Source organism: Felis catus, chromosome A1 (assembly GCF_018350175.1).
Source record: "Felis catus isolate Fca126 chromosome A1, F.catus_Fca126_mat1.0, whole genome shotgun sequence".
Classification (NCBI taxonomy): domain Eukaryota; kingdom Metazoa; phylum Chordata; class Mammalia; order Carnivora; family Felidae; genus Felis; species Felis catus.
In genome coordinates this window covers 89,326,524-89,338,214 of record NC_058368.1, presented here as the reverse complement: position 1 = coordinate 89,338,214, position 11,691 = coordinate 89,326,524, and the positions used below count along the sequence as shown (strand labels likewise).

The 11,691-nt window shown below is 40.7% G+C and overlaps 1 long non-coding RNA gene across 1 annotated transcript; it reads left to right on the top strand.

The window, feature by feature from the left end:
* The first annotated feature begins 4,988 nt into the window (after positions 1–4,988).
* LOC109492762 lies at positions 4,989–6,803 on the top strand. The gene is made up of 2 exons (XR_002146740.2): positions 4,989–5,173; positions 6,594–6,803. It is a non-coding gene; the product is annotated as an uncharacterized LOC109492762 (long non-coding RNA).
* The last annotated feature ends 4,888 nt before the right edge of the window (positions 6,804–11,691 follow it).

Here is an 11,691-nt window from a genome sequence, read left to right as displayed (position 1 = left end):
CGGCCAAGATCAAAGAGGTTTTTGCCTATTTTCTCCTCGAGGATTTTGATACCTTCCTGTCTTACCTTTAGGTCTTTCATCCATTTTGAGTTTATTTTTGTCTATGATATAAGAAAGTGGTCCAGGTTCATTTTTCAGCATGTCTCTGTCCAGTTTTCCCAGCACCAGTTGCTGAAGAGACTGTGTTTATTCCATTGGATATTCTTTCCAGCTTTGTCAAAGATAAGTTGGCCATACATTTGTGGGTCCATTTCTGGGTTCTCTATTCTGTTCCATAAGCTTTCATTCTTCTTAATGGCTGAGTAATATTCCATTATATCTGTCTATCTATCTATCTATCTACCTATCATCTATCTCACTTCTTTATCCATTCATCAGTCAATGGGTCAATGGAAATGAGCTACTTCCATAACTTGGTTATTGTTGATAACACTGCTATAAACTACCCTATGATCCAGCAATTGCACTGTAGATATTTACCCAAATACTAATTCAAAGGGATACATGCACCCTGGCATTTATAAAACAGTCTTTATTAGCAGACAGTATGCTCTTGCAAGTATGAAATCCTAAGGAATATTTTTTTAAAACACACATACAAAAACCTGTATTAGAAATAATAAATGAGTTTGGCAAGATTTCAGAATATAAGATCAATATACAAAATCAATTGGATTTCTTTATACTAGCAATAAATAATTCAAGAATGAAATTGGAGAATCAATCCAATTCACAATAACATCAAAAAGAAAAAAAAGTACTTAAGAATAAATATAAACAGGGATGCCTGGGTGGCTCAGTTGGTTAAGGGTCCAATTTTGGCTCAGGTCATGATCTTGCAGTCCATGAGTTCAAGCCCTGCATTGGGCTCTGTGCTGACAGCGCATAACCTGGAGCCTGCTTCAGATTCTATGTCTCCCTCTCTTTCTGCACCTCCCCTGCTCACGCTCTGTCTCTGTCTCTCTCTCTCAAAAATAAATAAAACAGTAAAAAAAGGAGAAATATAAAATATAAACAAAGGATTGCAATCCTTGTGCTCCTAGAACTATAAAACATTATTGAGATAAAGGTCTATAAAATGGAGAGACAGTCCATGTTCATGGAGTGGAAGAGTCTATTTTTATGAAGGCAATTCTGCCCAAATTTTTCCAGAGATTCATCAAAACTGCTATCAAAATCCCAGAAGACTTTACCATAGAAATTGAACAGCTCGTTTGAAAAATGATATATAAATGCAATAGACTGAGATTAGCCAAAACAACTTTGAAAAAGAACAAAGTTAGAATATGATAATTTCAAAATTTTTCATGAAGCTTAGTAATCAAGATAGGCTGTACTGGCATAAAAAAGACATATAATAGAAAGTCCAGAAGCAGACCTTACATTTATGGTCAATTGATTTTTTTTCTCTTGATATTTTAATATAATTTTTAAGTTTATGTGACAAATCAATATTAACAAATAGATCATTACCAGCAGCCCAGAGGTTCCCCTTATGTTCCTTCTCAGTCAATACCCTGCTATCCTCAAATGTGATCACAATCCTGATTTCTAACACCTTGAATAGTTTTTGAGCTTTACATAAATAGAATGATCTAGTATGTATCCCTTGGTGTTAGAATTACTTCTCTTAATTTTATATATTTTTGGGGGCTTTATTCATGTTTTTACATGCAATAATCTGTTTTCTTTGCTGCATCTTTTTTATTGAGAGAAAATTTCATGGATCATAAAATTCACCTTTTAAAAGGGTACAATTCAGTTGTTTTTAGTATATTTCATGTATAGTTTGTTTTTAGTATATTCATAACATTGCACAACCATCACCACTATTAAATTCCAGAATATTTTCATCACTCCAAAAAGATACTATCTGTCATCCTTCCCATTAGCAGACACTCCCCATTCTCAACACCCCCCTCCCCAAGTCCCTGGCAACCACTAATCTACTTTCTGTTTCTATGGATTTGCCTCTCCTAGATATGTCATATAAGTAGAGTCATAAAATATGCGGCCTTTATGTCTGGCTTGTTTTGCTTGGCATAATGTTTTTGAGGATTATTCATATTGTATTATGTATCAGTTAGTTCTTTTCATGGCTGCATAATATTTCACTGTATGGATATACCACATTTTGTTTATCCTTTCACTTTTTGACTATTATGAATAATACTACTATGAAAATTTGTGTATAAGTTTTTAAGTGAACATATGTTTTCCATTTTGGGGGGTATATACCTAGATGTGGAATTGCTGGCTATAGTATAGTTTAGCATAGTATAAACTCTATGTTTGACATTTTGGTATAGCAAAGTTAAGCTTACAATCTAGCAATTCCACTCCTACCATTTATTTATGTGAGATTTCCAGAAAAGGCACATTCAGAGAGACAGATAGCAGATAAGTAGGGTCTGGGCCTGAGGGTGCAAGCCAGGATTGACTGAAAATGGACATGCAGGAAATGTTTATGGTAATAGAACTATTGTAAAAATGGATTCAAATAATGGTCGTGGAACTCTGAACATTGACTAAAAAATCATTAAACTGTACACTTAACAATGAGTGTTTGTTTTTTTTTTTTTTTAGTTATAAAGTAATCTCTACACCCAATGTGGAGCTCAGACCTACAACCCTGAGATCAAGAGTCAACATGCTCCACCAACTGAGCCAGCCAGGTACCCCAACAATGAGTAAATTTTATTGCATGAAAATTATACCTCAATAAAACTGTTATGAAATGCTAAAACAAAACAGAAAAACTAAACTACAAGGAAGCAGTTGTTTCCCAGGGAATGGCACAGGTGACAATTGTAGTGTTCAAAATGATTTCAGTGATGCAGAGACATCCTTACTGTTTATGTAATGCTTTAATGTAGTTTAGAAGACATGTAGCTTATGTCTTGAAAAATTGAACTTATTGATAATACTGCTTGTGCTGAAGCTAAAGTAGTTATAGAAGTGATAAAGATATAAGTAAATTTAAAGAAATCCCAATTAAATGAAGGAGGTGAGTGGCCATTGCAAGACCAGAGAAGTTGAATGGGGGTGATAGAAATCACCCAATCCAAAATTGCCAAAATGGAAAATTTGCCATGGGATAAATTTACGAAAGGAAAATGCATGTCATAGAAATGAAGTGTGGATGCATAAAATGATCAAATTTATTTATTTGTTTGTTTATTTATTTATTTATTTATTTATTTATTTATTTATGAGAGTGTGTGAGAGCAAGGCAGAAGGGTAGAAAGAGACAGAGAGAGAGAGAGAGAGAGAGAGAGAGAGAGAGAGAGAGAGAATCTTAAGCGGGCTCCACACTTGGCACAGAGCCCAATGCAGGGCTGGATCCCATGAACCTGGGATTGTAACCTGAGCTGAAATCAAGAGTCCAATGCTCAACTGACTGAGCCACCCAGCTGCCCCTAAAATGAATGAATTTATGGTGACAATAAGTCCACCCCGTGGTGTGTCAGAATGAGGGTGAGGGTGGAGGGGGGGCTTTCACCTTTATTTCCTGTATCTGTCTTTTTAAATTAAAAAAAAAAGGTTGGGGTGCCTCAGTTGGTTAAGTGCCCGACTTCGGCTCAGGTCATGATCTCGTGGTTTGTGAGTTCGAGCCCCATGTCGGGCTCTGTGCTAACAGTTCAGAGCCTGGAGCCTGCTTCAGATTCTGTGCCTCCTCTGCCCCTCCCATGCTCATGCTCTGTCTCTGTCTCTCAATAATAAATAAACGTTAAAAAAATTTTAAAAATAAATAATAAAAAAGATTTGTTTATGAGCACTCAGGGGTGTGGAGCAGTTGTGGTGTTGAGTATGTGAGATCTCTCAGTGTCAGGGTGGTCCAGGGCAAGTAAGGCTTCATTTGGAGGTCCTGGGTTCCTCATCTAGAGAAAGGATGATAGTAGCACCTTTCTTATAGGGTGGTGAGGAGGGTTAAAGGAGTTAGTGTGTGCAAAGCACAAGTCAGGACTGAGAAATGCTTACTGAATCATCAGGTGTGTCAAGGAAGACACTGTTTAGGCCCACGGGATACAGCAGGGAGGAAAGGAGGCAGAAGGAACCTGCTGACCAGCATTTATAGGCTGGGAGGAGGAACAATGGAAGATACAATATGCAGACCAAAAAGAATGAAGAGTGCTCAGTGATGGCGGGGCGGGTAGGAGGGGGACATCTAAGGTCTGACCAGATCAGAAGGGTAGGGTAAGACAAAAGGTAGAGAGGCTGGAGGTGCTGGGCTGAGGCTAGTGTGATTATCAACAACAATAATGATAGTAAGAAAAAAACAAAAGTGTTGGGAGTTGGTCCATTTCTTGCAGCCTAAACTGTTTTTCTCTTAACTGAGAGAGCATATGTAAAGCAGGTGGCTCAGAGCCTGGCATTCTTGAAGCTGTTTTAGGAGCTTCCGAAGTGGCATATGATGCCCAAGAGGGTTGAGGTCACCTGTTCCTCAGGCCTCAAATCCCTACCCACCACCCCCTCCCCCCCAGTTCCTTCTGCATCCTGCCTCCCTCCAGGGCTCATTAATGCCAAAGTTTCTAACAGGTGTGCTGCCAGGGAGGCAAGCATCTCTCAGGAACCATAACAAGGCCCTTGGTTATGCCAAGAAACTTACTGGGCCTGCAAGTCTGCTAGAGGGAGTAGATGTAAGCAAGTGTGTCAGCTGTTCCTAGTGGGAGAGGACCCAGAGCCTCCAGCTGGTGTGAAGCCAGATGTCTTTGGCAACAGCTCCAGGGAGACCTGCCAGGGCTCCAAAGGCGAAGTGAAGCATTACTGTGCCCACTGTAGGAACAGGAACTGTCCTTTTCTGCTAGATCCTTCCTTTGCTGGCCAGAATGATCCCTCAGCATTCCTTACTTGGCCCAGACCCCACAGCCCTTACTTCTCTCCTGGATGGGCTCTTTAATGGGGGCATAACCTTGGTCATCCACTCTTGGTGTTGTTCTAGGGATGAGAGGGAGTTTGGTGTGTTCATTGGTTTCCAAAACTTAACTGAATGTAAGTACTGTGTCTTACTTACTGTGTAAGTACAGGATAGAATGAAGCAGATGCCAAAAGAGGGACAGAGAAGATACCGAAGGAGTGGGGGGAGTGACATCTTCCACCTGGGGACTCCAGGCAGCTTTCTGGAGAAGGTTTCAGACCAACTCCCTATGTACTCACTTCATCTGACCTGAAGGTGGGTGCTGGGCTCAGGGTTCCTCAAAGTTTCCCTTGGGCCTTGCCATACTCTAGGACTGTACCTGAAAGTACTGAGGTCTCTTGTGAAAGTGACTTTAGTTCACCAGTACTCTAGCTCAGCACAGAGGCAGAGTCCAGACTTGGAGGGACCCATCATAAGTCCAGCATCCAGGGTGAAACCAGATTGGCTTGGTCACTGACCATACGGAAATCCATGAGGATTCAGTTCCAGGAATGCATGGTTCTGAGAGACCATAGGCAGAGCCTTGAGCATGGAGGGAGGACCTGCTCTGAGACATGAGCCTGTCACACCTATCTGAGTCTGTTTTCACATCTGTAAAATAAGAAGGTAGAATGGGGTGATCTCAAAAGGTCTCTTCTGACTCCGAAATACCTCACTTTCATGGCATTTCGATTTGTCCTGTTTCCAACATCTTTGCTGAATATCCTGCCCATTATCAGGGTGGGTTAAGGCCAAGATAAAGAGCATATTTTCTGGACTGCCTTTATTACAGTTAGATAAGGTGACCCATGTGACATATGATAGGACACCCATCCCCAAATGTTTCCCAAGCACCCCTTCCTGGGATTGTTCTTCCTATCTAATTGATCCCTGGAGCTCTTGGCCTGGGCCTGGGACATAGTAGGAGTTCAGAGAAAGAGCTGTTTGTCCTCAGAGCTCTTCCAACCACTGGCTTCCCTGCCCTGGGTTGGGACAAAGCTGGTAATTGTCTCAGGAGGACCCATGGGGGTATCCTTGAAGACAGGGAGAACATGAGGAGACTGGGCTCCCACTCATTCCCATTATGAGAAAGTCAGGGTGAGTTTGCCAGAAAAGTCCTTCTCATCAGCCAGTCCTCAAAGGCAAGAATTCAAGGAAAGAAAATGAATGGTGTAAAGTGCCCTGGTGAACAGGAGAGAATAACATGTAGAGGTTATTTTGTCAAATGCCTACAGCGTACCCTGCTTCCAATTTTCACAAGTGAGGAGACCAGGAAAATACTAGGCTAATCATGGGCCACCTCTATCCTCCAGCCTCTACAAGGATGAGGTCGTGGGAATGTTTCTTATCTGGGTCATAACTGACCTCTTTCCTTCCTGATCACCTGCCTCTAGGACCTGATTTAAAAACACCTGTTTGGGACTTCATGACCAAAGCTGATTAGACTCCTCAGTTCATTTCTGTTCCAGCTTCATCTGTGCAAGCCCTTTCTCTAGTTTTTAAATTTATTCACTTCTTCAAATTCAGTTATTTATTCTCTGTTATGCTCATGGCCCACCCACTTCCCTCCCCTGACATTTCTGACATGTTAGCATGTTTGTAGGTTAATCTGGGGTGCCTGGATTTGTAACATGTGCAAATGGCATGTGCCTTCAATCTTTTCCCATTTCTCCCCTTTCCTGTGTGTGTCTTTCAGCTTTTCCACATGGCTGCCCACCCCCAGTGATGCTGAAGATCCTGGTTCCCACCCCACCCTGGAGGATTTCTTGGTGGCATGTGCCAAGGAGAGAGTTTGAGCGGTCACTGTCTACCATGAAGCCCCAGCTCGTGCTCATTTTTTCAGACCTGACTTGCCAGTCTGGTTCCAGCCCATTGTGAAACTGAATAAAAGAAACTTAATTTAAAATGGAGTGGGGAGGGGCGCCTAGGTGGCTCAGTGGGTTGAGTGTCTGACTTTGCCTCAGGTTATGATCTCACAGTTCACGAGTTTGAGCCCTGCATCGCTCTAACTGTGTTCAACACAGAGTATGCTTTGGATCCTCTGTCCCTGCCCCCCCCCCCACCTCACTGCCCCTCCCCTGCTCACACTCTCTCTCAAAAATAAATAAACATTAAAAGTAATAAACAAAAAACAAACAATAATTAGTCAGAAAGACAAATATCATATGACTTCACATATATGAGGACTTTTAGATACAAAACAGATGAACATAAGGCAAGGGAAGCACAAATATAAAAAACAGGGAGGGGGAAAAACATGAGAGACTCTTAAATATGGAGAACAAACAGAGGGTTAGTGGAGGGGTTGTGGGAGGGAGGATGGGCTAAATGGGTAAGGGGCATTAAGGAATCTACTCCTGAAATCATTGTTGCACTATAGGCTAACTAACTCAAATATAAATTTAAAAAATAGTTAAATAAAAATTAAAAAAAATTAAAACTAAAATTATAACATCAAAAGAAAAAAAACCCAAATAAATAAAATGGAGTGGGGAGGCCAGAAGGGGGCACTCTCACGTGCCACCAGTCCTGGTCCATAGACTCCAACAGGAAGATAAGTACCTTGCATTCCCAGCAAGAAGCCTACTTTACCACTCCCGTAGGGGGAAGGAAAAATTTCTCCTTGTCCAGCAACAAGCTCAGACAATAGGAAAATACCACAACTCAGCCAATGAGAAACCATTACCACCCTGAACTCTTGTTTTCTTCCAATGGATTTTCATTCAAAGTAGTCCCTCCCAACTTCTCATTACTCTCTACAGTAAGATTTCTCTCCTTTGATCTTGGGACTTAACTATGGCTTTTTCTATAGCTTGCTTGCCCTAAATCACAATTCTTCTGCTATTCCTGAATAAATCCTTTTTTTTTTCCTGGAAAAATGACTGGCTGCTTACTTTTAAGGTTGACACCACAGTCCCAGTTGGCTACTTTTCTCACACATTTGGAACCTCAGCTGACTGGCCATTTGCCTCACTATTCCCCTGAGCACTTTCCCTTCCTTCTAGAATGGCCTCTCCATTCTGTGCCCCTTATGTGTGGTTATCCAAAGCCTCTACAACCTTCTGAGCTTGGGGACTCTGACAGGCTAAAGTATTTGTGGGTGACTCACACCATTTCCTTCCTGCAGTTGTCTTTGTGGGATGGTGAATTTGAGCTGCTAATGGCAGGATGATATTTATTTTACTTTGTTTTATAGTATGTGAAGGGTTGTATGTAACTCTTAGGTACTAGCTCAGGACCACACACAGAAAGAACCAAATAGACTAGACTTTTCTGAATGGCCCTGGAAGGGGGGTGCTGGGAGTAAATATGCCTGCTCCATAGAAAGGCCCAGAATTGTCCTGCCAGGTTGTCCTAGGTATAGTAGGTCTTCAGCCCTGTGGACTTCTGATAGCTACCACAGTAGGTCTTTAGGAGGTACGTGGACATACTGTAGTCCCAAGAAACTCAGGAATAATGGTGGCTGTTGGGTGGGGAGAGGAGAGGTCATCCCATTAGGAACTCTCAGCAGCATTTGGAAGTTTCTCCATTCCAGCCCCTTGCTCACCAGCTTACCCTGGCCAGGATCCTTGGTTTGGCTTTTGAGATTCCAACAATTGTGACTCATCCTCTCTGCCTGCATGTTTCCTGCTACCCTTCAAAGTGCCCATTACACCAAGTCCCACCACACCCATCTTTACCAGCATGCCTTTGCTAAGATTAATAACAATAGGCAAGAACTAACACCTAGTCTTGCTATGTACTGGGCCCGTGCTTCACAGACTTCACTCCTATTACTGCTAGAGCAACCTTCTGAAGTAGGTACTACTATCCCCATTATACAGAGGAGAACACTGATTTACAGAGAGGCTAGGAAGCTTGTCCAGGAAAGAAGACAGGAAAGATGGTATAGTCTGGACTCCCTTTTCTTCTTTCTTTCACCAAAGACTAGATTTATTTTTCTAGGCCTAGTTCCAATGGCTACGAAAGCCTCTCTAGCTAGCAGGCTAATGTGAATAATAACGCTTTACAAAAAACCCAACAATCCTATTTCTTGTGTCTAATCTCACCTTTACTTTTTTGATGAAATGACCCATATTTGCGTTTATTCACGAAATCAAAAACAAAAACAACTCCCCCCCCCACCCCCCCACCCCCCCCAAACCGGTACCCACGATTTATTGTCTGGCCTGTTTGGATTCTTGGCTCTCTGCTGCCCTCTGTTGGCTGCTTGTTTTCCTGAGCAGGGAAGGGAAATCTCTGATTTCCCTAGTGCCCAAGGGCAGATGTTTGTTTTCCAAGTCAGATTATGGGGTAAAGTGTGAATATGACAGATACGATCCTGGTTTTTAATTTTTAATGAACTACTTTAATAAACTGAAACACAAACAGTCTGCAACTTCACGTGTAAAATAATTTTTATATTCATTGAAAAAATTGATCTGGTTATGATGAAGATTTGCTATACATGTGCCCCAAAGTCCCCCAGTGAGCTGAACTGGAAACTTGGTGGGAAAGGAATTGATAAAGGCAAAACCCAGTGGCCTATGAGTCTTTTTAACTGTTTATTAAGAAAATTTCAAGCATACACAAAAATTATCTCAAACTCTGATGTTTGTCCTCCTAAGCCAGATTCTTATTTCCTTTGTTCTCCTATTTTCATGCATAGTTTCTTTCTCTCTCCCTCTCCCTCATTTCCTTATTTTAACAAACTTCTAAGTTTGGAGTTGTGCACAGTGAGACTAGTTATGAGATTATTACAACTAATTTCAGTTAGTTAATTGAATCATGTGTCTGAACATGAGGGCAATCCTATGGGAACATTTTGTAACCTAGAACTCACCACATTTCTGGGTCCTAAGTATTTAGTAGGTATTTTTCAATTGAAAACCTGGTCCTTGTCCAAGGAAATGAATTAAAGACACAAAATCTATGCCAAGAAATGCAAGTAAAATGAAATAGAAATCTCTTATCACCAGCAGAGGCAAAGACTGTAAAACATGTACTTGGGTGATTGTAGTGCAAATTCCTGCCTTAATGGATTTGGCTAAATTGTTATCTGAATTTTCTTCCAGTCTAGAGGTCCTATGATTATAGATAGTCTGGTTGACACATCCAAGATACTTATGATTGAGGGGTGTAAAATCCTGGAGAGATATGAGTTGACATGGGTTTAAGCAGGGAATGTTTCCTGGAAGAGGAGACTTTGGATCAAATTGAAATTTGGACAAAGCAAAAAGAGGGATAAAAATGAAGAGTATAACTAGAAAGACACTTAATATTATATAACTTAAAACTAATTTGGTAACTGGGCCCTATATAAGTGGCTATCAGTAGATGATCAGTAAAATATATTATGGCCCATCCACACAGTGAAAAACATTGCACCTCTTGAAAAGTATGAAGGGAACTTGTAATAGTGGTTGATTTTGGAGGTCAACCAGGCGGCAGGAGGAAGAAGTAAAAAGGAGACACACTTTTCACTATGTATACTTTCCTATGTTTTGGATTTGATACCTTTTAAAAATGCACATGGTAATTTACTTTAATAATTAATTTGGAGAAATATAGGCAAAGAATGGAGTGTTTCATAGACAAAGCAAAGACTCTTCTTTTACTATAATTAATCCATAAATGATTATCAAAGACAAAATGCACTCAAAGAGTTGATTTTATTCAAGCTATTGTAATAGGGAAAACATTTGGTGATGAGGGAAGTCTCAAAGAAGAGGAGGGAAACTTAAGGTTTATAAAACTAGGGAGTTCACCAAGGAAGGGTAGGGGCAGGTTTTATCTTAGACTGTGCGAGAGCAGGATTGGTCTTTTGTGGTTAGCTCCTTAACCATTTCTGGAAACCCAAAGGGTGGTGGGATTTTTTTTTTTAATTTTTTTTTCCACGTTTATTTTTGAGACAGAGAGAGACAGAGCATGAACGGGGGAGGGGCAGAGAGAGAGGGAGACACAGAATCGGAAACTGGCTCCAGGCTCTGAGCCATCAGCCCAGAGCCAGACGCGGGGCTCGAACTCACGGACCGCGAGATCGTGACCTGAGCTGACATCGGACGCTTAACCGACTGCGCCACCCAGGCGCCCCAGGGTGGTAGGATTTCTTAACCATTCCTGTTTTTATCTATCTATGTATTCCACCACAGGGCTTGAACTCACAATACTGAGATCAAGATTTTATCTGAGATTAATAGTCTGATTAAGAGTCTAACCAACTGAGCCACCCAGGAGCCCCTACTGTCCTGTTTTTAGGCAACACAAGGCTCATTAACTATCTCACCCAGTCTCATGGCTTTAAATATCATCTATATTCTGAGTTAAAGTTACCACAAATTTGGAAATAATCTGGAGGATAAATACATATTCTTTTAATGTTATTGTTTCACAGGCTCACACCCAAGTTATAAATACCGTAGGGGAGTATTCCCATGTTTGTCATTGCTATTTACTATTTGATTAGAGCCCAAGCACTGTGAGTTTACATCATTAACTTGTAAATTTCTGTCTGATGGAAAAGATTTAATTAATTACCCTGAGGACATTAACCAGTTTTGTACCTAACCTTGCAGTTTTATTTGATCATTCCTTTATTAGATTGCTTATAAATCCCAACTTCTCGAGTGCTTTTGAACCTTTATCATATTATTGTTTGCTTCATTAATCAGTATAAGTTGAATAAAATCTTTGACACATATTTATTTTATATTTGTACAAGATTCAGGTTTTTACCTTTAAAAAATTTTTGTTGCTTGTGTGAACTCACTTGAGAGAACAGATACACTTTGCTGAAGAAGTGCACCTCATGGACT